The 23667-nt window shown below is 36.1% G+C and overlaps 1 protein-coding gene across 1 annotated transcript in view; it reads left to right on the forward strand.

Annotated features, from left to right (window-relative positions):
* The window catches only part of LOC145127094 (uncharacterized), a 62267-nt gene that overhangs the window by 38135 nt on the left and 465 nt on the right, over nucleotides 1-23667 (forward strand). The window lies entirely within an intron of this gene.

Below are 23667 nucleotides of genomic sequence, written 5' to 3' on the forward strand. Positions count from 1 at the left end.
GCCTAACATACACCACAATTATCCCTAATTAATCACGGCTCTTAAGGGGCTACACTAACTCACAGAAGGGCAAAAGACCATTTTACCCCTCAATGGCCATAAATGTCCATAAATTCACCAAACCCTAAAAGTCAACCAAACGTCAACGGCAGGGAGTACGCTGCGCGTACCAGCTCTCTACGCTGGGCGTACTCGGCTGCCATGCAGGCATCGGGGATGCGCGACCCCTATGCTGCGCGTACTGGAATTACGCCTGGCGTACGCTCTAGTTTCACCCTTCTCACTCGTTTGGTCTTAATCAGTTAAGATCTTGGCTCATATTACAAATCTAGACTCCCTAATAGCTCTTAACCCATAAAGTCAGTGACTTTAAGCCTTTGCATGGCTGAAATGGTCACCAACATACAAAATATTCACTCTTTTGACTCAAGAAGCTCATAACTCATGCATGGATTGATTCCAACGACCAAGATTAGATTTTTAAGACATTACACCACTATTATACTCAAAAGGGGTTGGTCCTGTTGGATTAATGTCTAAGTCCATAACTATAATTGGTAAGACTTGACCCGACCCGGCATGGTCCATTTGGGTTGCATGGAATCATGCATTTGGATAGACTATAATGAGAGAAATAACACTTAAGGTTGGTTAATATATTATAAGTTCTAATATATTAATAAGGTTATTTAATTAGTATTGATCAAGAATTAATTTGGAATTAATTAAGAGATCAAAAGGAGACTAATTAAATATATGGGTTGATTGTGTAAATCATTCATTCTTATATATCTGGGCTTGTGATCCAAGATTCCTTATGTTGGACTAAGTCCATGGGGTGACCCATGGATACTCCATAGAGGTTAAAATCCATGGAGCATAAGGAATGGGTAAAGTTATGAGTTACATGGTGTAACCCTAATAGCCACCATATAAAAGAATCCCATGGCTCAAGAAATCGTGCACTAATGTGTGAGTGTGAGGGCTAGACGATAATTAAGGAGTGTTCAAGTTTCTCTCAAGTTATTCCAAGTGTATTTGGTGTTGTGTGAACCATTTGAGGTGTCACACTTGGGGCACTAGGCACTCAAGCTTCATGAAGACATTCTACATCAAAGAGGTATGTATTCTATCTTGTTATATTTATTATTTTGTATGCTAGATTAGGATAATACCTTGGATGTTCATAATTGTATGTATAATAGAGAAAACATAGATCCAAGGTATTTAGGGTTGCATGTACACTTAGGAGTGTTAGAATGCTCATAACCCAATAGTGGTATCAGAGCCTAGGCTTGTTTTCTTGTTATACTTGCAAAAGTAGCTGAAAAATCGAGTTGGATGCATATATTCGATTGTTTTGGCTGGAATTGGACTAGGAACATTACCCTAAGATGTTTTTGGACTTATAAACTTGTTTTTGATGAGGTAATGTTCATGCTAATCCAATTTCTAAGATAATTGTCATAATTTCAAGATTTGTATTAGTTTGTATGTTCATGCTAATTTCTTGAAGATTGATGATTTGAATTATCTTGTTCTTATGAGGTTCTTAGATTAATAGAAAAGTTGTGTGAAATAGTTGTTTTCAATCCATTTTAATCTAAGAGTTGATTCCAAAGTGTGTTTTTGTAACTTGTCCTCAAGTTATATGAAAAGTCACATTTAAGAATCATAAAACTCATAAAAGTTGGCAAAGGTTACAAAATGAAGAGTCTAGTTCTAATTAAATGGTTTTATGACTCCATAACTTGTCCTCAAGTTATGGAGGTTCAAGAGTCTCTTCATTAAATTAAAAAAAAAGTGTAACCTTAATTAGTTCCATAAGTTACAATAAAAAAAAGTTATTTTTTTTATTAATTAGTTTAAAGTCTTCCATAACTTGTCCTCAAGATATGGAACTTGAAGAGTTTTTTTTTAATTAAAACTACTTTAAACTCATAAGTTATGGAATTAATTAGTTTTGAATAGTTTCAAAACTTGCCCTCAAGTTTTGGAATTTGAAAAGTTTTCACTTATGAATACTTTAATTCCAAGTTAGCCCATAGAATTTTAAAAGTTAAAATTCAACCCTTATACTTTATAATATTATAAGTTAATAATATTTATATATATGTATAAGAGTAAAGTCAGTCTTACCGTTAGTAGGCCTCATTCACGAAGCCGGTCTATAAGGGGGGTATAAGGTTACTGCCTATAAAATGGCAGTTTAATGGGTGTCCACTCTCACCCACCGCTTCCTTGACTGGTGGAGGGTCGTTAGCCGAACGGGTAGGAGAAGGACTATAATTCTCCTTTCATTAAAAGTATTAATGATAAATACTAAGTAACTAAACTCTTATTAATACCCAATCTTAGTTCCTTAGGAAAATGTGAATTTGGTGCTAACCCATGAAATTACACTTTGCACTTTGCTTAAGTCGTTAGTGGAGCGTGTGTGGTTAACCGGCACACTAACCTGGACTTAACAAGGTAGGCAAAGGGTAACTTAATATTTATCATAGTATCGGTGGAGCGTGTGTGGTTAACCGGCACACTGATTAAGGGGTAAATATTAAGGGTACCAAATATATTTGCATGGTTATTCACACCTTGTCTTGTGATCCTCGGCATCCCAGTCACAAAACCTGAAGGACACACTCGAGATTGAAACATGCCTTTGAACAGTTCAATGAATCTCAAAGATCTAGGACTTTCAAATCCAATTAAAACCTAATAAATTATTTCGTTTTTCATGGTGGAAATTGGTGAATCGTCATTCACCTACCTTCAAATATTTTATAGCTTGGATTACGGCATCCCTCTTCTAAGTTATAAAATAGTTTGTTGGGTCCTAGTCTTAATATTTCATATTGGGTGTCATATTAAGGACTTTAAATCAATTATCTTGAATATCTCCCAAAAAGATGTATGGTCTAGACATTTATGATCTTCCCAAATCTCTTGAAACAAGCTTTCCTAAATGAAGATGATGTCCCATGGATATCATACTTCTTTCACCTCCTCCAATTATTCTCCCTAACCTACAAGTTCCTAAAAAGTTTAAGGTCACTCAAGCCCTATTGGCAAGGCAAGGTCTAGGTGTGATCACATCTTGGAGATGTAGTCACATATTGACAAGCCGGGAGAGTTGGGTGTCAAAGTCTTGAGAAAGTTGGTGGCTCAACTACTTTCTAAGTCACATAGTGAGTTCTTTTGGGAATCCTATGAAACAGACTAAGACAAGACCCTTAATGATCTTATCTATTTGCTAAGATCAACTTCCTAAAACGCTATGGACATTGACAATGATGACATTGGATATCCAGTAAAGCTCTCTCTTCCCAATGGAAAGGGATCGGCCATAGTCAACTCGGTTGACCCAATGGTAAAGAGAGAGGCGAAGTCTGAGATAGTCCCATTATCAAGGGTCCATAGGTAACTATTGCCAATGAAAGGGGCATTGGTTACGAAGCTGCCAAATTTACCTAAGGATGTTAAAGTCAATAAGTTTGGCTCTACTTCAGGTAAAGTCCATTGTCTAACTCTATTAAGTACATGTTGATTCTGATCGCGAAGATGGATTTCAATCGCATGGTTCGGTGATCAGAATTTTGGGCTGTTACTTAAGAGTTATGATATATTGCTTAGGAATAGATAACAACAAGGTTTTCATATGGATTGTAAGGATAAGTTTTTCCGCAAAGTTTTAAAATAAAAGAAAAAGGTTTTGATTTTATTTATTTTAAGTATCCTTACAATGGCATTTGTGAAAAGTTGTTGCTTATAAGATTCCATTGATAGCAATATTGGAAAAATGGATTTGATTCTTTCGGTTGTGGTAGTGTCTAATGTTACCAAATAAGGAAAGATTCTCATCACCCAAGGTTCAATTAGACCGAAACTTGGAATCATGCAAGTTGTATAGTATGATGAATGAGAACTTTCAGCTTGGAAAATTAAGACTAATTCCTTATGTGAATAAGGAAAGGACTAAGGGATCGAGTACACATTCTTGTGCACTGGTCAAGTCCACCACAAAAGATCAAGAAGACTATTCGTCATGATTTACTTAAGTTCAGTAAATATGGTTATACTTATAAGTTTAAGTATAAGTCTGTAGCATTGGAGAAGTTTTAATGTGAGACAGAACGAATAAGAAGAATCAAAGTATGGCAGAAAGATAAAAGTTTCTCAAATCTGAAAAGATGGGAGAGTACTTTAGTATCATGTTTATGATCATCTTAATGATTAAGATACCATATCACAATTGGTCCTCTAAAGTCATCTTAGTGCATTCTTATGACTAAGAAGAGGAGTCATGAATTGTTGAAATGGTTAAATCAAAAAGATGAGTCATACTTTGTTCCAAAACAATTCTTAGAGTCATACTCCAAGATTGTAACTTGAGTGACATATCTTAAAGAGGGTTTGTTAACACTAGTCAAATGTAAGAGTAAAAGGTTATCTACTCTTGTACATTTGAAATTGGTAAGTTGTGATGTTTTGGATAAAACAGAGACCAACTTAGGCCAATTGTGTAAAGTGTTAGTCTTGATAAAGAATCTACACTATCTCTTGAATATTTGACAAGGGAGTCTTATATGTCAAGAGGACAGTGGGAGTCTTAAAGCTCTTGAAAGTTTCAAGACTTAATCAAGAATAAAACCTAAAGTCCTTCACTAGCACACGACTTGAGGTTTATAACCTATCGTGTTGAAATTTTTGTGCCTATTCAAGTTGGCTTTTCATAGGAGTTCTGAGAGTTCTCAATTGGTTGCACAACTACTTGGAAGCAATGACAGGCACCTGAGCTGCCAAATGGCAAGAATTTAAGATTGCACAAGTTTAATCAATATGAGTTTGGATTTGTCACTAACCTTGTCTTGTGATTATGGTTTTGACAAATTCACATGGATAAGAACACATACACTATTAAATCTAAGTGTCATAAGGTTTCTCTCCGATTCATGAAAATGATGGTGAGGAAACACTTTCACTAAGTAGATTTTAGCTAGATAGCAATTGTGATATTTGCATTCTCAAAGTCGTTAGTGGAGCGTGTGTGGTTTACCGGCACACTAACATGGACTTGTGAGAAGTGGCAAAGGTCTAAACAATTGAGACTATGAAAAAGTTGTTTTGCTATAAATAAGGGAGAGGAAATTATACTTCATTTCAATTCTAAAAGCTTATATTGAGATTTTAATCGTATTTAATCAAGGATATATATATGAATTTCATGTTGGAATGGCTCAACATAAGGAAATTCTATATATGGGTCCATTATTTGCGTTCTAAAATACAATTATGATTACGGCATCCCTTTTCATAATCTGAATTTTGAGAACTTGGCAAATTGAAATGGAAATATTATAGCAAAAGACTGGTTTAGTCTTTATGTGAGACATCATGAATCGTGTCCCATATGCTTCGGATATAGGATCGATTACATGTGCTATATTCATCCTTTCTAAAATTTTCCAAATGCCTGGGGCATTATGAAGGGAAAAGGTCTAGAATTGGATATGACTAAAATGATTAAGCAATTGTCGAGGACAATCTAAGGTTTACCAAAGATTGGTTGCTCAAGGACAGTTGGAAGTATAATGTTAATTCTGGAAGGACCATATTGACATAATCTGTAAGGAGGCAACTCTTGTTCAGAAGTGATAGTCAAAATGGAATATGGAAATGTTTCAAAGTTAGAAATTATTCAATCTGTGTAAGATTAGGAAACTTAATGAAAGAAGGATGTTTCCAAGGAGCTGATCTCCTTTGGAATGCTCTGTAATGATTGTTGTCAAGTCTTTCTGACTTCGTGCATAATCATTAAGAGGATCAATGCATATAAGTTTAGAATCTAACAGATTTCAGTAAATGGCATGAATTTGGAATTCTTGCATTTGCAGTAAGGATTTGGGACTGTGAAAAGAGGATCATTGGAGTGATGTTCAATTGATCTATTTTACAAAGTAAAGATCATAGATAAACATAGTATGCATACTTGGTGTATGACATGACTAGTGTTTAGAAAACATAGTGTACATGCTTGGAGCATGGGACAACTATTGTTTTAAATTCAAGTATAAAGTTGATAAAACCGAAACAATGAATAATGAGTAATCAGTATGGTGATAAATAAAAGTGTTTATTTATATTCATAGGGTTTGATACCATATTTGATTCATTTATTCTTGTGTTTCACTTTGCATGTTTTGACTTCCAGAATAACTAAGTCGCTCTTCCTGAATGATTAAGTTATTCAAACCATCCACAGTCGGTCATATGTTGGAAGTAGATATGAATAAAGACTGTCATGGGTTGGTTTGTAGAGGTCCAAGTTGGTGGACAAAGTGGTGCTACAACACTCATGAGTGCTCATAAGTTCTGAGTATTGGATTCAACCCGCGCTCATTTGAATCACTTCATGGATTTTATCACGAGTGATCATGAGACGATAATATCTTATATTCTTCAAACCTAGAGATATGAGTTGTTACTATGAGTTGGTTATACATTGATTGCACGAAAACGCATTGGTAACTCGATGTTATAAAACGTGCCTTTGTGTATGATTCAACAAGTAGTAGAACAAGCCATATGAGTCGAAGTTTATCCATTCCTTTTACCTTCGGGATAAAAGCGATATCTGTGGGCCCCTCGATGATTTAAAGATGATACATGTGAGTGCTTGGCCAAGCCAGGACTGATTTGATTTGTTCAATCAGTCAGTCATCATGAATCGGAAATCGGGAAACAACAAATGGACAGAGAGAATGATTGATAATCCATGTCTCAGTCCATATGATATCTAGAATGGAGGAATATATGATCCCTTATCTAATGGACAAGTCATTGACAAAGGTCAGAGTTCATCGACAAGGTCAGAGTTCGACAGAAGCTTTTGAGAGCTACGATTGCTGATCGGTTCCTGAAGTCATACGCAATAATAGTTTTAGACTTATCCAAGTGGGAGACTGTTGGATTAATGTCTAAGTCCATAACTATAATTGGTAAGACTTGACCCGACCCGACATGGTCCATTTGGGTTGCATGGCATCATGCATTTGGATAGACTATAATGAGAGAAATAACACTTAAGGTTGGTTAATATATTATAAGTTCTAATATATTAATAAGGTTATTTAATTAGTATTGATCAAGAATTAATTTGGAATTAATTAAGTGATCAAAAGGAGACTAATTAAATATATGGATTGATTGTGTAAATCATTCATTCTTATATATGTGGGCTTGTGATCCAAGATTCCTTATGTTGGACTAAGTCCATGGGGTGACCCATGGATACTCCATGGAGGTTAAAATCCATGGAGCATAAGGAATGGGTAAAGTTATGAGTTACATGGTGAAACCCTAATAGCCACCATATAAAAGAATCCCATGGCTCAAGAAATCGTGCACTAATGTGTGAGTGTGAGGGCTAGACGATAATTAAGGAGTGTTCAAGTTTCTCTCAAGTTATTCCAAGTGTATTTGGTGTTGTGTGAACCATTTGAGGTGTCACACTTGGGGCACTAGGCACTCAAGCTTCATGAAGACATTCTACATCAAAGAGGTATGTATTCTATCTTGTTATATTTATTATTTTGTATGCTAGATTAGGATAATACCTTGGATGTTCATAATTGTATGTATAATAGAGAAAACATAGATCCAAGGTATTTAGGGTTGCATGTACACTTAGGAGTGTTAGAATGCTCATAACCCAATAGGTCCTAGTCTCTGGAACTCAAGATCTCATAAAGTCTCCACCTTTTTAGGAAAAAACCCTAAAAGTATCTACTATGATGCACATAACAAAAGAGTGGTGAAGTTTGAAGCTTTATACCTCTATATGAACCTCCCAACTCAGATATGCTTAGATCCAAGAGCTTGGACTCCCACTCCTTCTTCTTTAAAGCTTTCTCTTCTCTTCAAGAACACACAAGCACTCTCAAAGGCTCACAAATGCACTCACAAGCTTTAAAATGAGGGCTAGGGCACAGTTAGGGTTTGTTGTCTGAGAATGGTGGCCAGAAATAAGGCCATCATATCCTTTATATAGGGTACTCACCCTAAATTAGGGTTTTCACTCTAGGCCTAATACGCCCAGCGTACCCTCTGGTACGCCCATCGTACTAGGTGGCTTCCGCGTCAATAGCACGCATATGAGTACGCCGAGCGTACACTCACGTACGCCCCGCGTACTCATTCACCACCGTATCTCATAAAGGGACTAAAAGGGACAACCACTGAAAGACCATGGGTTACGAGGTATACCTGAACTCAGTATGTTACAATTCTCCCCCACTAGAATCAGACTTCGCCCTCGACGTCATGCTCAACAAATAACTCTGGATACTGCTCTCGCATCTCAGACTCCGGTTCCCAAGTTAACTCGGACCCTCTCCAATGTTGCCACTGAACCTGAACCAGGGGCACCTATTTGTTCCTCAAAACCTTCACCTTTCGATCCAAAATCGTGATCGGCCTCTCGATGTAATTCAGGCTCGCATCCACCTGAATGTCCTCTAGGGGTACCACTGCCGTCTTATCGGCTACACACTTCGCATCCACCTGAATGTCCTCTAGGGGTACCACTGCCGTCTTATCGGCTACACACTTCCTCAACTGGGACATGTGGAAGGTGTTATGAATCTGACTCAACTCTGCAGGTAGCTCCAACCGGTATGCGACCTTACCCACTCTGGAGGTCACTCTGAAAGGACCAATGTATCGGGGCCCCAACTTGCCCTGTTTCCTGAATCGAATCACCCTTTTCCATGGGGATACCTTTAGGAGGACAAAATCTCCAACCTGAAACTCAAGCTCGGATCGTCACCTGTCTGCATAACTCTTTTGGCGACTCTGGGCTGTCAGTAACCTCTGTCTGACCTGCTGAATCTGCTCAGTCGTCTTCAACACTATCTCAGTGCCACCCATCACTCTTTGCCCCACTTCTCCCCAAAAAATGAGGGTCTGACACATCCTCCCATATAGAAGCTCAAAGGGGGGCATACCGATGCTAGAATGGTGGCTGTTGTTGTAAGAAAACTCAGCCAAGGGAAAATAAGTGTCCCAACTTCCTCCGAAGTCCATCACACATGCTCGCAACATATCCTCAAGCATCTGAATCGTCCGCTCGCTCAGCCCGTCTGTCTGCAGATGGTATGCGGTGTTGAAGTGCAACCGTGTACCCAATTCCTCATGAAATTTCTTCCAGAATCTGGAAGTAAAGCGCACGTCTCGATCTGACACTATCGAGGTTGGAACTCCATGACGAGCTACCACCTCTCTCACATAAATCTCAACCAGTGTCTCTGCAGAAGAACTCTCACTAATACCAAGGAAGTGAGCACTCTTCGTCACCCAGTCCACAATCACCCAAATCGCGTCGACACCTCGCGCGGTCCTCGACTATTTGGTGATAAAATCCATGGAAATCTGTTCCCACTTACACTGGGGAACCTCTAGTGGCTGCAACTTGGCATGAGGACGCTGGTGCTCGGCCTTAACCCGACGATAGGTCAAGCACCTCTCGACTACCCAAGCCACATCCCTCTTCATACAGGGCCACCAATAATCTCTCTTCAGGTCCAAGTACATCTTAGTGGCTCCTGGATGGATCGAGAATCTTGATCTATGCGACTCCTCCATCAGAATACGGCGAGCTCCACCTGTATAGGACACCCAAATCCGCCCGTGGAAGGTCACAAGCCCATGACTATCCGTCACAAACTCGGACACCTGCCCAATCACACGCTCTCTCTTACGGTTTTCCGACTTCATAGCCTCCACCTGGGCCTCTCGGATGGTATTTAAGATTGGAGTCATCACTATCATCCGCATACACACATCTCAGATCGGGGCACTCTCTGCTCTGCGGCTCAAGGCATCGGCTACCACATTAGCCTTGCCTGGGTGATATAAGATCTCACAGTCATAGTCGTTCACTACATCTAACTATCTCCTCTGTTTCATATTTAGGGGTGTAAGTGAGCCGAGCTACTTGTGAGCTACTCGGGATCGACTCGTTAAAAGCTCGACTCGAGATCGAATTAAACGAGCCCGAGGTGAGCTCGAGCCAAAATATGAGGCTCGTTTATTAAACGAGCTCGAGCCGAGCTTCAATTAGTGGGCTCACGAGCCTAAATGAGCTTAAACGAGCCTATATATATATATATATATATATATATATATATATATATATATATGTGTGTGTGTGTGTGTGTGTGTGTGTATGTATGTCTCTCTCTCTCTCTCTCTCTCTCTATATATATATATATATATATATATATATATATAGGCTCGTTTAAGCTCGTTTAGGCTCGCGAGCTCACCAAATTGTTCACGAGCTGAGCCCGAGCTTCATTTTAAGGCTCGAATCGAGCTCGAGCTCGAGCTCGAGCTTATTCAAAATTAAACGAGCCGAGCTCGAGCTTGGTCAGGCTCAGGCTCGGCTCGGCTCGTTTACACCCCTAGTCATATTTAGATTGGGTTGATCCATCAGATACTTCAGGCTCTTATGGTCCGTGTATATGATACACCAAACACCATAAAGATAGTGGCGCCAAATCTTGAGGGCGAACACCACTGGCCCTAACTCCAAATCATGGGTGGGATACCTCGACTCATGAGGCTTCAGCTGCATCGACGCATATGCTATCACATGACCCCTCTGCATCAACACTGCACCCATCCCTAAAATGGACGCATCACAATAAACTACGAAGTCCTCCACTCCCTCCGGAAGAGCCAACACTGGAGCTTCGCACAATCTCTGGCGAAGGGTCTCAAATGATGACTGCTACTCAGGCCTCCAAACAAAAGTAACACCCTTCCGGGTCAATCTGGTGAGACGAACCGCAATCTTGGAGAAATCCCATATAAATCTCCGATAGTAGCCTGCCAATCCCAGAAAACTCCTGATCTCGGATGGGGATCTCGGCACCTCCCATTGCATAACTACCTCAATCTTGGTCGGATCGACCAAAATCCCATTCTGATTAACGAGGTGTCCTAGCAACTGGACCTCTCGTAACCAGAAATCACACTTGGAGAATTTGGCATAAAGCCTCTCTGTCCTTAATACCCCAAGAACCTCACGCAGATGCTCCTCATGCTGCTCTCTGGACCTTGAATACACCAAGATATCATCGATGAACATGATCACTGACCGGTCCAACATAGGCCTGCACACCCGGTTCATGAGATCCATGAACGCCGTTGGTGCGTTGGTGAGCCTGAAAGGCATCACCACAAACTCGTAATGCCCATAATGAGTCCTAAAGGCCATCTTATGAATATCATCCTCGCGTACTCTCATCTGGTGATACCTAGATCTTAAATCAATCTTGGAAAACCAAGATGCCCCCTGCAACTGATCGAACAAATCGTCGATCCACAGAAGTGGATAACGGTTCTTGACCGTTAGCTTGTTCAACTCCCAGTAATCAATGCACATCCGGTGTGAACCATCATTTTTCTTGACAAAGAGGATCGGCGCTCCCCACGGCGAGCTACTTGGTCGAATAAATCCCTTCCTCAGCAGCTCCTGAAGCTATTAGGATAACTCATGCATCTCTGGCGGCGCAAGGCGATAAGGTGCCTTGGCAATAGGCGCCGCTCCCAGAACCAAATCAATCTGAAACTCCACTTGCCTCTCGGGAGGCACACCCGACAACTCCTCGGGGAAAACATCAGGAAACTTGCACACTATCGGAATATCAGAGATAGAAATCCGCCTCTCTGAAACAATTCGTATATCCATCACGTACGCCAAGAAACCCATACAACCCTGCTGCAAACTTTGCCTCGCCTTGGCAGCGGAGCAAAAAGCTGACCCATATCTGGTACCCTCGACATACACTGTAAGCACTCCCTCACTAGGGTCTCGTATAGTCACCAATTGTCGCTCTTCCAAAACGGCTCAACCAATCCATGCCCACAATGACACAGACATCCCCCATCGCGATCGGTACCAGGTCAATCGGAAACTCGACACCAAAAATCTCCAGCACACATCCTCGGAATACATCAGTAGCAAAAACTGCATGCTCATCGGCTATAGAAACCCTCAGAGGTCGACTCAACTCTTCACGTCGGATACTGATGTGACGACTAAAAGCTAAAGACACGAAGGTTCAACTCGCACCTGAATCAAATAAAACTAAAGTAGGAACAAAATTCACAAGAAATGTACCTAAATATAGCACTGAATAAGCACAATAAATCTCATAATGAACAATAAAGAAATACGTACCAGCCACGACATCAGGTGCTGCGCAGACCTCTTCCGCTCTTAGCTGAAAAGCTCTCCCACGAGCCTTCAGAACCTCGGCCTTCACCGGCCGAACATCAGCAGCACGCAAAGCAGCAGGAGCGGAACCCTGTGATGATCCCTGAACAAGCTGAGGGCACTTAGCCTTCCGATCGCCGGTCTGATTGCAGTGAAAACAGTCTGCAAATCCCTTGGGGCAATCCTTCGCCATATGCCCCTCCTTGCCACATTTGTAGCAAATCCCCGCCCGACAAGATCCCTCATGACTCTTTCCACACTTGACACAAGTGCGGCCCTTCTGGCCTCCTAATCTCGAATCAGCAGGCTTAGCCTGCTTGGCTGTCGGCTGCGACTACACCGGCCGCCGGTCTCTCCCCTGAGACTCCGCATCCTCCCTGGTCTGGGTCTCCAAATCAATCTCCCTCCTCCTGTCATTTTCCTGAAGCTCAGTAAATGTCCGATAAGATGAGTTTGCCATGAACTCTCGAATATCCCTCCTCAGAATGCTCAAATAACATCTCATGCATGCCTGCTCAGTCGACACATGCTCAGGGCAGAACAACGTCCTCTCGTGAAACATCCGTGTAATCACAGTCACCGACTATGTCTTCTACCTGAGAGACAGAAACTCTTGGGTCAACCGTTCCCTCTCCACCGGGGGAACATACTTATCTCGGAACATCACCACAAATCTCTCCCAAGTCACGGTAGTATGCTCTGCAGGAGTAAAGCTGGTCGTCGCAAACTTCCACCAGTCCTTCGCTCCCAAGCGAAGCTGGTTCAGCGTGAACCGCACCCTCAAATGCTCTGGGCATGAACAAGTATATAAACATCCCTCGATATCAGAGATCCACCTCATCACAGCAATCAGATCCTGAGCCCCATCAAACTCTGGTGGCTTCGTGTTGCTGAATTCTCGGTACAGCAACGAGTCACCTTCTTGTGGTCTGGCAGCAACGAGAGTTGCGGTGGCTGCAGCAACAGCGGCCTCAGTAACAACGGCATACCGCTCATCAAAAGTCTCAATCAAAGTGGTCTTAATAGACCCAAACATCTCAGGAATCTCCGCTTGAATAGCTGCGGCCACCTCCTCGTGAATCATCCTGCGAATCTCATCATCACTAGTCCCACTGCTCTCGGGGTTGTGGTGTGTACCCACCATGATGTATCTAAAACACAACACAAAATCATCAGAGACTCGCTCGAGTATACACACACTCGATCACTCATCCCTACTCGTTCCTTAACATATTAAGGATTCTTACTTGGGTTGCATACAGATCTGGTGCTTTCAGTAGTACGGGCCCAATACTACCTTCCACACCAACCAGTAGTCATCCCAAGTCCTCCTCCTAGGACCCCAGCTCACTATTTCTCTATCTCTCATGAATAACAGACTACCCTCTCAGAGGATCCCTCATATACTCATCTAGATATCTCCCCTAGATTATTTTTTGACTCAAGACTTTCTCTCTCTAAGCGATCCTGTTAGATACTCTCACTCAGTGCATACTCAAAGCATATAACAGATAGCAACGACTCCTATCTAAGGTATCACAAATCAGGCAACTCTAGCCCTAAAATATGAAATACATAGCCTATCCTCTAGCATGAATTACTAATATGTCATAAATATCTCATAACACAATTAAATAAGGGTATTTGGGAAATCACCGTTCGGGCTCTGGCTGATCGTACACACCGCTTCAACTCGTTTTCTCTTAAAAACTCTTGTTCGGTTCTAGAAAAATCATTTCTTTTGAAACCTTTTCCTCAAATCCTCAGTTTGAGTTCAGAAATACCCGAAGTTGCATCCGAATCCCTCAAACCAAGGCTCTGATACCAACTTGTAACACCAAAAAATTTCAAACCAAAAATTTCATTTTCAAACACAATAAACACATGTCATATTTCCCGAAAATCTCAAGTATCAACATTAATACATTTTATTTATCAAAAGTTGTTTATCACAAAAACCAAGATCCTCCAAAACATATCTCCAATGCGAGTGTGTGTACAATCAAGTCGGGGCCTTCTCGCGATCATCGGAAGTACCTGAAACACATAACACATAACACGGTAAGCACGAAGTTTAGTGAGTTCCCCAAGATACCACACACAACTCATTAGCCACTCTAGGCTATAACTCAATAAGACCCTCCGGTCAATGTGTCTCAGTGGGACCCTCCGGTCCCAACTCAGTAAGCCCATAATAAAAATACTCAGCATAAATCACAAAGACATAATGCAGAATATCAAATACACATATAAGCACAATAAACAACTCAATCACACAAAGGTACCACTCAAGGTAAGTATAGTGAGAAGACTCACCTTGCAAGAAGTCAACAAATCTCAAACTCAAATCATCGGTCTAGCCTCCGCCTAACATACACCATAATTATCCCTAATTAACCACGACTCTCAAGAGGCTACACTAATTCACAGAAGGGAAAAAGACCATTTTACCCCTCAATGGCCATAAATGTCCATAAATTGACCAAACCCTGAAAGTCAATCAAAAGTCAACGGCAGAGAGTACGCTGCGCGTACCAGCTCTCTACGTTGGGAGTACTCGGCTACCATGCAGGCATCGGGGATGCGCGACCCCTACGATGTGCGTACTGGAGTTACGCCCGGCGTACGCTCCAGTTTCACCCTTCTCACTCGTTTGGTCTTAATCAGTTAAGACCTTGGCTCATATTACATATCTAGACTCCCTAATAGCTCTTAACCCATAAAGTCAGTGACTTTAAGCCTTTGCATGGTTGAAATGGTCACCAACAAACAAAATATTCATTCTTTTGACTCAAGAAGCTCATAACTCATGCATGGATTGATTCCAACGACCAAGATTGGATTTTTATGACATTACACCACTATTATACTCAAAAGGGGTTGGTCCTAGTCTATGGAACTCAAGATCTCATAAATTCTCCACCTTTTTGGGACAAAACCCTAAAAGTCTCTACTATGATGCACATAACAAAAGAGTGGTAAAGTTTGAATCTTTATACCTCTACATGAAGCTCCCAACTTAGATATGCTCCGATCCAAGAGCTTGGACTCTCATTCCTTCTTCTCTAAAGCTTTCTCTTCTCTTCAAGAACACACAAGAACTCTCAAAGGCTCACAAATGCACTTACAAGCTCTAAAACGAGGGTTCGGGCACACTTAGGGTTTTTGGTCTGAGAATGGTGGCCAGAAATGAGGCCATCATATCCTTTATATATGGGACTCACCCTAAATTAGGGTTTTCACTCTAGGCGTAGTACGCCCAACGTACTAGGTGGCTTCCGCGTCAATAGCACACATATGAGTACGCCGAGCGTACACTCACGTACGCCCCGCGTACTCATTCACCATCTTATCTCATAAAGGGACTAAAAGGGACAACCACTCAAAGACCAAGGGTTACGAGGTATACCTGAACTCGGGATGTTACATATAAACCAAGGGGAGATTGTTGGGTCTAAAATATTGGTTTATACTTTACTTTTCTAGGCAATTGTAATTTTCAGCCTTGGACCAAAAACAACCTTGGATTTACGACTGGTGTGTTTGCGCTCAGGTGGTGTTCACGGCCGTGAACTCGTTTGCTGTCATGAACCCATCTGCGGTTGCTTGTTTGGGCCTTGGGTTTGCGGTCCATATATATATATATATATATATATATATATATATATATATAAGGGTGATGAGTCTAGAGCAACAAGGAGTCATAAGAGAGGAGCATATTGTAGAGAGAGAAAGTTAGAGAGAAGAAGAGTGTGTGTGAGAATCTTGTGTTGGATCATAACTCTTATCATCAATACATTGAAGATTCGTCTTATTCTTCTTCTCCTTCTTCTTCATTTTTTTCTTGCATCATCCAATTGATTGGGATTCCGCACCATCAATTGGATCTGATTGATATATCAAGCAAATTTGGGATCTGATTGATATATCAAGCAAATTTACGAAAAAGTCCCGATTACCGAAAAAAATGACAATTTGACCCTTTTTTTTCCGGTTTATCGGTTTCAATACTTACCCGGTTTCATTAAAATTCCATTATTTTACCAAAATTTTCATTAAAGTCCCATTATTTTACCATAATTTGGGACTTATTCGTAAAATATGGTAAAATAATGAGACTTTATTAAAACTCGATAATTAATGAAACCGGTAAATCAGGAAAATAGGGCTAAATCGTCGTTTTTACCGGTAATTGGGACTTTTTCATAAACAAATTTTAGTTTGGGACTTTTTCGTAAATTAGGGTAAAATATTGGGACTTTTCCGGAGATTTCCCTTTATGATTTTATGCAAATAGTTAAATTATTAATGTCAATATAATGTTAAATGGTTAACTTAAATCAAAATTTCAGTTAAAATACCGAGAGACTATTTTATAAATAGTTAAAAGTTATAAATTATTGTGTTAAACCTAAATTGTAATCCTAAATTAATAATAAAAAAAGCCATAAAACTATTTTTTTAATTATTAAGAATTTTCAAATAAGTAGCTTAAAAGTAACTTACAATAAGAATAATTAAAATTAATATTATATAAAAAGTTATAATGTTATCTTTAAAACAAAAACAATGTTTCTTATTTTAAATAATTACAATAAAAAAACTAATAATATTCATCCAATAAATTTTAAGAAAGTTAAATTTCTAAAACCAACTTAAAATAATTAAGAGTTTTCACATACATTATTTTAAATAACTTACAACAACAATAGTTAAAAGTAACATTATATACAAAAATTATACTGTTATCTTTAAAAATAAAAACAATATTTGATTTTTTTAAATAATTACAATGATATAAATTAAAATTTTAAGCAAATAAACTTTTTAAAACTAATTAATCATAAAAATAACTATAAATATCATTAAACCATATGTTATATTTAAATTTATTTATGAGTAACCTGCAGGTAGAGGTCATTGAGACAATTGAGATAATAGAATTTTAAAAGACGTCTACATTATCATATGTAATTTAATACAAACAATCTCTTATTTTAAGATTTATTATATAAGAGTTAACAACAACGTCATTGATATATTTAAAATATATATATATATGTAAAGATTTCAAATATATTGTTGTATTTTGCGCAACACGCGAGTATTCGCCTAGTATACTTATAAATGAAACATTTTTCCTTTTGCCACATTCATTTGAAAATCCCATGACTTTTCAATTTCTTTCTAATAATGATTATAAGTTGGTTTTTAAGATTAAATAAATATCAAACCTAAAGTGTAATCATATATAAACTAATATTCAATAATAGAATAATATCTTTACATTTATTTATAAAGTTATGTCTTTAACTTTTAATATATTATACTTAATTTATTAATTTTAAAATGTTGTTGTATGTAAATCATTATCATTTTAAAGCTACAACTTTTTAACAGTTTGGATAAAATACATAAATTGTTAATTTAAATATAAAATTATAGTGTCAACTTAAATATAAATTTTAGTTCTACTTAAACAACCCAAAGAATATTTTTTAAATGGTTAAAAGTAATAAATTATAGTGTTTTTCTAATAATGATTATAAGTTGGTTAGAAGGTTAAATAAATATCAAACCTAAAGTGTAATCATAAATAAACTAAATTTTAATATTAAAATAATACATTTACTTCTACTTATAAAGTTATGTCTTTAGCTTTTAACATATTATACTTGATTTATTAGATTTAATATGTTGTTGTATGTAAACCATTATCAATTTAAAGCTATAACTTTTGAACAGTTTGGATAAAATACTTAAATTGTTAATTTAAATATAACATTACATGGTCAACTTAAATATAAATTCAAATCTCATTTAAAAAACTCAAAGAATATTTTGTGAATAATTAAAAGAGATAAATTGTAGTGCTAAATGTAAAAACTAAATTGTAATCTCAATTTAACTAAAATACTTCGTAAATATATTTTTATACTCATTAAAAGTTCTCAAATAAATAACTTAAAATAACTTGCAATAAAAATAGTTAAAAATAACTCTATATAAACGATTATATTGTTACCATTAAAAATAAAAAACAATGTTTGATTTTTAAATAATTACAATAATAGAAATTAAAACGTTAAGAAAATAAATTTAAAAAAATTAATTAATAATAACAACAACTATAAATAACAATAAACCATATATTATTTTTTATTTTCATTTATGAATAACCCGCGGGTAGAAGTCATTCAAACGATTGAGATTATGCAGTTTTAATAGATGTTATATTATGATATAATTCCAAATAATCAACATATGATATGAACTTAGTATACGAATTATTATATGAAATTTAACAACAACATTATTGCTATATTTAAGAAAACATATATTCAGTATTTGTAAAGATTTCAACTATATAGGTGTTTTGCGCAACGCGGGGGCATTCACCTAGTTAGATTATAAAGCAGCTGGTGAATTATAAAGTTTGGTAAAACTAGCTGATAAACGTTACAAAAAAAACAACATAAAATGATATTTAGGATAATGAATTTTCTATAACTATTTAAAGGTATATTTGGAATATTAAAAAAAAAAACTAATTTTAAGCTAGTATAACTGCTTTTTTTTTAAAAAAAAAAAAATCTAGATTATAAACTACTTATTGACTTGCCATACATAACCATTAAAAAAGATTTGAAAAAAATACAATCTTATTTTTTCCCCGTAGGTGAGTTTCTTTGATCTCTGTTTTTTCACATATCAACTACTAATTTTTCTAGAATTGACCAACACATATTTAACTACTTCTTAGTTTAATTTATATATTGAAACAGTATACATAAAAATAAGTTTTCAATAAGTGAATATAAATATTAGTATTTGTTCATATGTGTTTTACAAATTTGGTAATTTTGTATTAGTTTAAATTTTGCATGTTTTTATATTTAAAAATAAAAATAAACAAGAATAACTATCAGTTTTGGTCCTTGTGCTTATTACATACAGTATTTTTTATTTATATTGAAAAATTGATATGGATGGTCTTCTTGATTTCAACATACATCATGGTTGGTATTTTTGTCGGATATGATTAGAATTTTTTTTATTAAGTCCAATGTAAAAATGTATTTTTAACCTTTACAAGAAGAATGATAGAACCCATAAACTTTAGCGAGCATTAATGAAATACTAACTTATAACTCGTGTACTTTACGGTTTATAAAACAAAAAACATTGAAGTTTTTAAAAAACTTAACATAATCATAGATTTGCAAGCAATAATATTTAAAGATATTTAAGTATTTTGTCTGTAACTTTATAATCATTACTTTAAATTAATATGGAAAAGGTTTGAAGATATGAGCAACGTTATTTATATTTTAATTAATGATAAAATGATCATGTAGTAGGGTGAAATATAAAATTAAAAAAAAGTGAAAAAAAAACATAAACAAGTAATCAGTAAGATTACATTGTTTATTTAAAATTAAAAACTAAGGTAATATATGAAACTGAACACAAAATGATAAATTAAATGAAAAATCAAAATGATAATAAAAATATATTATCAATAAAACTAAAAGATGTTATAAAAATTTTTTACTTTTTTTATAAATTTCTAAATACTTCTAATACTTTGAACTGTAGATAACGCAAGATATATTGGTTGATGATGAATGATCAATTTCATCAACTTCATAACGTCATGGATATATAACGAAATATAAATTGATATTTTCAGATAAGAGAATATTAATATTAGAAAAAAAAATGGAAAACATGTGAAACATGTGAAACATATATAGACACAAAATGATAAAATAAATGACAAATCAAAATGATGAATAAATATATATTATCAATAAAAATAAAAGATGTTAAAAAATTGTACTATTTTTTATAAATTTCTAAACACTTTTCATACTTTAAACTCTAGATAACGCAACATACATTGGATGATGACGAATGATCAATTCTATCAACTTTACAAACATCATGAATATATAACGAAATATAAATTGATATTTTCAAATAATAGAATATTAACAAAAAAAATTGGAAAATATATGTGTTTCATATGCTTTCTGCCCTATAAAGGTTTGATCTTTTATAATCTCATTTGATAAATAAATAAATAAATGAATAACGAAATATAAATTGATATTTTCAAATAATAGAATATTAACAAAAAAAATTAGAAAATATATGTGTTTCATATGCTTTCTGCCCTATAAAGGTTTGATCTTTTATAATCTCATTTGATAAATAAATAAATAAATGAATAAAAACTTCCTTTTTTCTACTTAAAAAACATCCTATATTACATGATGTTCGTACAACATTAATTGTCAAGGAGAGGCTTCTCTCTTAAATCTTCAATGTAAAACAAAGAAAATTAATTTAACAACTAGTGGGTATGGGTTGGAAAGCATTTTTTTTCATTTTTTTTATTTTATTGCTATAACTGGACAGATACTTTGAAATACAATACTCTAATAAAAAAAGTTGAAAGTATGGTTCTATAATAGACAAATAACTGAAAATAACAGCAATTAGAAATGAATTACAACAGTGTCTTCCAATTCCAAAGCATCTTGAATCAGCAAACACATTTTATAGAAGTTGGCTTCTTGAGGAGCAAGGCTTTCATATGCCAATCCAAACAGTTTTACATGGATCTAATTCACTTGTGACTTCCCATGGCGTCGAATTACAATAAACAAAAATGCAGACATTTTTCCAATTTCTTCTTTTACAACATTATACTTTGGCGAATCTTACTTAATTATTACAATGTCATCGAAAAACAATTTTCATGATTTGAAGTGGAAAATAGCAACCAAATTTGGAAAACTATCAAATGTTTTTCACAAATTATCAAAGTAAGTTGCTGTTAAGAAAGACTTTCCAGTTTTGAAAAACTTTACGATAATACGCTTGATTTGTATTTTGATAACACATAAATACAAAAAAGAAAAAAAAGGTAAATTAATTATTTTACGTTGACCATCACGAAAATGACTATATTACCATTCATCTAAGTGTGCCAAGTAAATGACTATATTAACCTTAGCTTTGGATCGACCCTCTTTTTCAGCAAACAGGCTTCATCTCTCGACGATGTAATGAAAGTATGAAACTATCAATGTCGAAAATGTCCTCAAACTCACTGAAAATTAAGAATCGGAACAATTAGAATCGAGAAATATGAATTTCAATATATAGGCAAGATGTATAAAGTAAGCATAAAATTTAAATATCTAAAAATTGCAACAATATCAAAAATATGCATTATGATTAATCCACCTGAATTCGGCAGTCAAACTGCAAATCATTTAACAATATGCAATTGGAAAAAGAGATAGGAATCAATAAATATATAAAAACCATAAGAGTAATAAAACCACTCTTCACCTTGACACTATAAAAACCAAAACAAAAAAAATCTTTATTTTTTTATTTTTTCTTCCCTAGAAAAGACTTGGAAAATAGAAGAAACTAAAAAAAGATGAAAAACAGTAACATACCATGATTTTATGAAATTAGTTATTTAGGAATAACTCACCTCTAGTTCTATTAGTCTTATTATCCACCCAAAATTTAACATTTATGGCCTTAATAATAATAATTTCTTAAATGATGATATAAAAAGAAAACAATAGCAACATACATTTTCATTGTAACTTGTAATCATATCACCAAAGGAAAGTAAGTTGTCTACACAAAACTCTTTCTTCCAAGGTATAGTTTAAGTTTGGCACCATATTAAGCTCGTTGATGGTAAAACCTTAAGTTTCGTTGCCAAAGTTGCCAGAACAATCTTTTTTGAAAAAAATAACTTATTCATTATGTGTTTGTCGGTGATTGGGGGAGGGAGAAAAAAGGGGTTCCTTATCATACTGCATCATGTTAGCATGCTTACTTGTGTTTCTGGTTGGATCCAGAATAGTTAGGTATGTCACCCCCTTTCAATTTTGCACCAACATCAATCTATTGTCCTAATCAGTCAACATTAAATTAATTACACATTATAACCATCACTTAATTGTACAGTTCCAGAAATAACCCTATGACTTGAACCAAATATTACTAACGTGGAAGCCTTTCAATTAGATATGACCTTGTACATGCATTCCAAACCTGAGCAAAAGCAGCAATAAGTAAGAGATAAACCTTTATCATCCCATATACCAACTATGTCGGTATTTGTGGCACCATCTTTCTGTACAATAACAAATTAGATCATACCAATCACACAAACATTCCAGTATAATCGTTAAGAGAACCAAAACCCCAAACTTTTTACACTTGGACAGACCTGAGAAGAATCGACTGCCCTCTGAATCACTTTCTATTTTTATAGTAGTTTTTCTGATTTGAAGAGGGTATAGGTTGTAGAAAAGAGCTTTTATGTAGTATGTTATAAACACAAAGAATCTTCTCTATGTGTTTATCGATTTTATGCTTGACAGAAAGATATGAATAAGCAAAACCACAAACATGTGCCAACCTGGCAAATGATTGAAAGTATTTGAGTCGGTGTAATACGAACAGAAGGCAACCTCCTAAAAAAGACAAACAGAAGGTGAAACACGACGACGAATCAACCCTGTAGTTCAGGTCTATCGTTCTTCGTGGCTGTGGTTATGACTATGGGTAATATAGCACAAAAATTCATCTTCAACCTCCAATGGAGCAAACAGTAAGTGAAGGAACAGGGACTTTTTTTGGGTGCAGAGAGAGAACTGCATAATCAAATAAGAAGAATATTAATGAAAAGGATTTGAGGTGGTAGAAGGTGATGGGGGCAAGGTTGATAAGTGAACCTCAAGCAATCCAAACCAAAGCAAATCTGAAGTCACTCAAGTCCGAGATGTGAAGAAGCTCCAAAGTCCTTTTGAATCCGAGATGAAGATATTCCGAAGTTTGAGTCTGTACAAGCATTTAATGCTTTTTCTCTTTAGTTGATGTAACAATTCTTAGGACAATTTCAACAAATCTTTTAAGTGTCAGATTTGTCAAATACTTAGCATTAACTAGTCCTTAGAATGTTTCTCGGTTTGTACCATGTCTCTCCTTTACTATTTAAGGAGTAGACGCTTTCATAAATTATACACCAAGAATAGCAATCAATCAATATTCTCTTCACATCATTTCAAACTATTTTGCAAGTCAAATTTCTTACATTCTACTTGTACTAAAATCGTCTTTACTTTGATTATACTCAATCTTACTTCACTTTAACTTGAATACTTTGTTGAATATTATCTTCAAGTCTCGACTACTTTACCAGACTTGACTGGACCAACTTATTAGAAGCAGACATTGATCTTAAAGGTTAATTCAAGGTTTGAGTTTTCAAACCATGTCCGCGTATTGAATCTTGTTCTCACAATTGGTATCAGAGCTTAAGTGGTTGTCATTTGAATCCATAA

This window comes from Lactuca virosa, chromosome 7 (genome assembly GCF_052849685.1).
Source record: "Lactuca virosa cultivar CGN04683 chromosome 7, Lactuca_virosa_CGN04683_v6, whole genome shotgun sequence".
Lineage (NCBI taxonomy): Eukaryota > Viridiplantae > Streptophyta > Magnoliopsida > Asterales > Asteraceae > Lactuca > Lactuca virosa.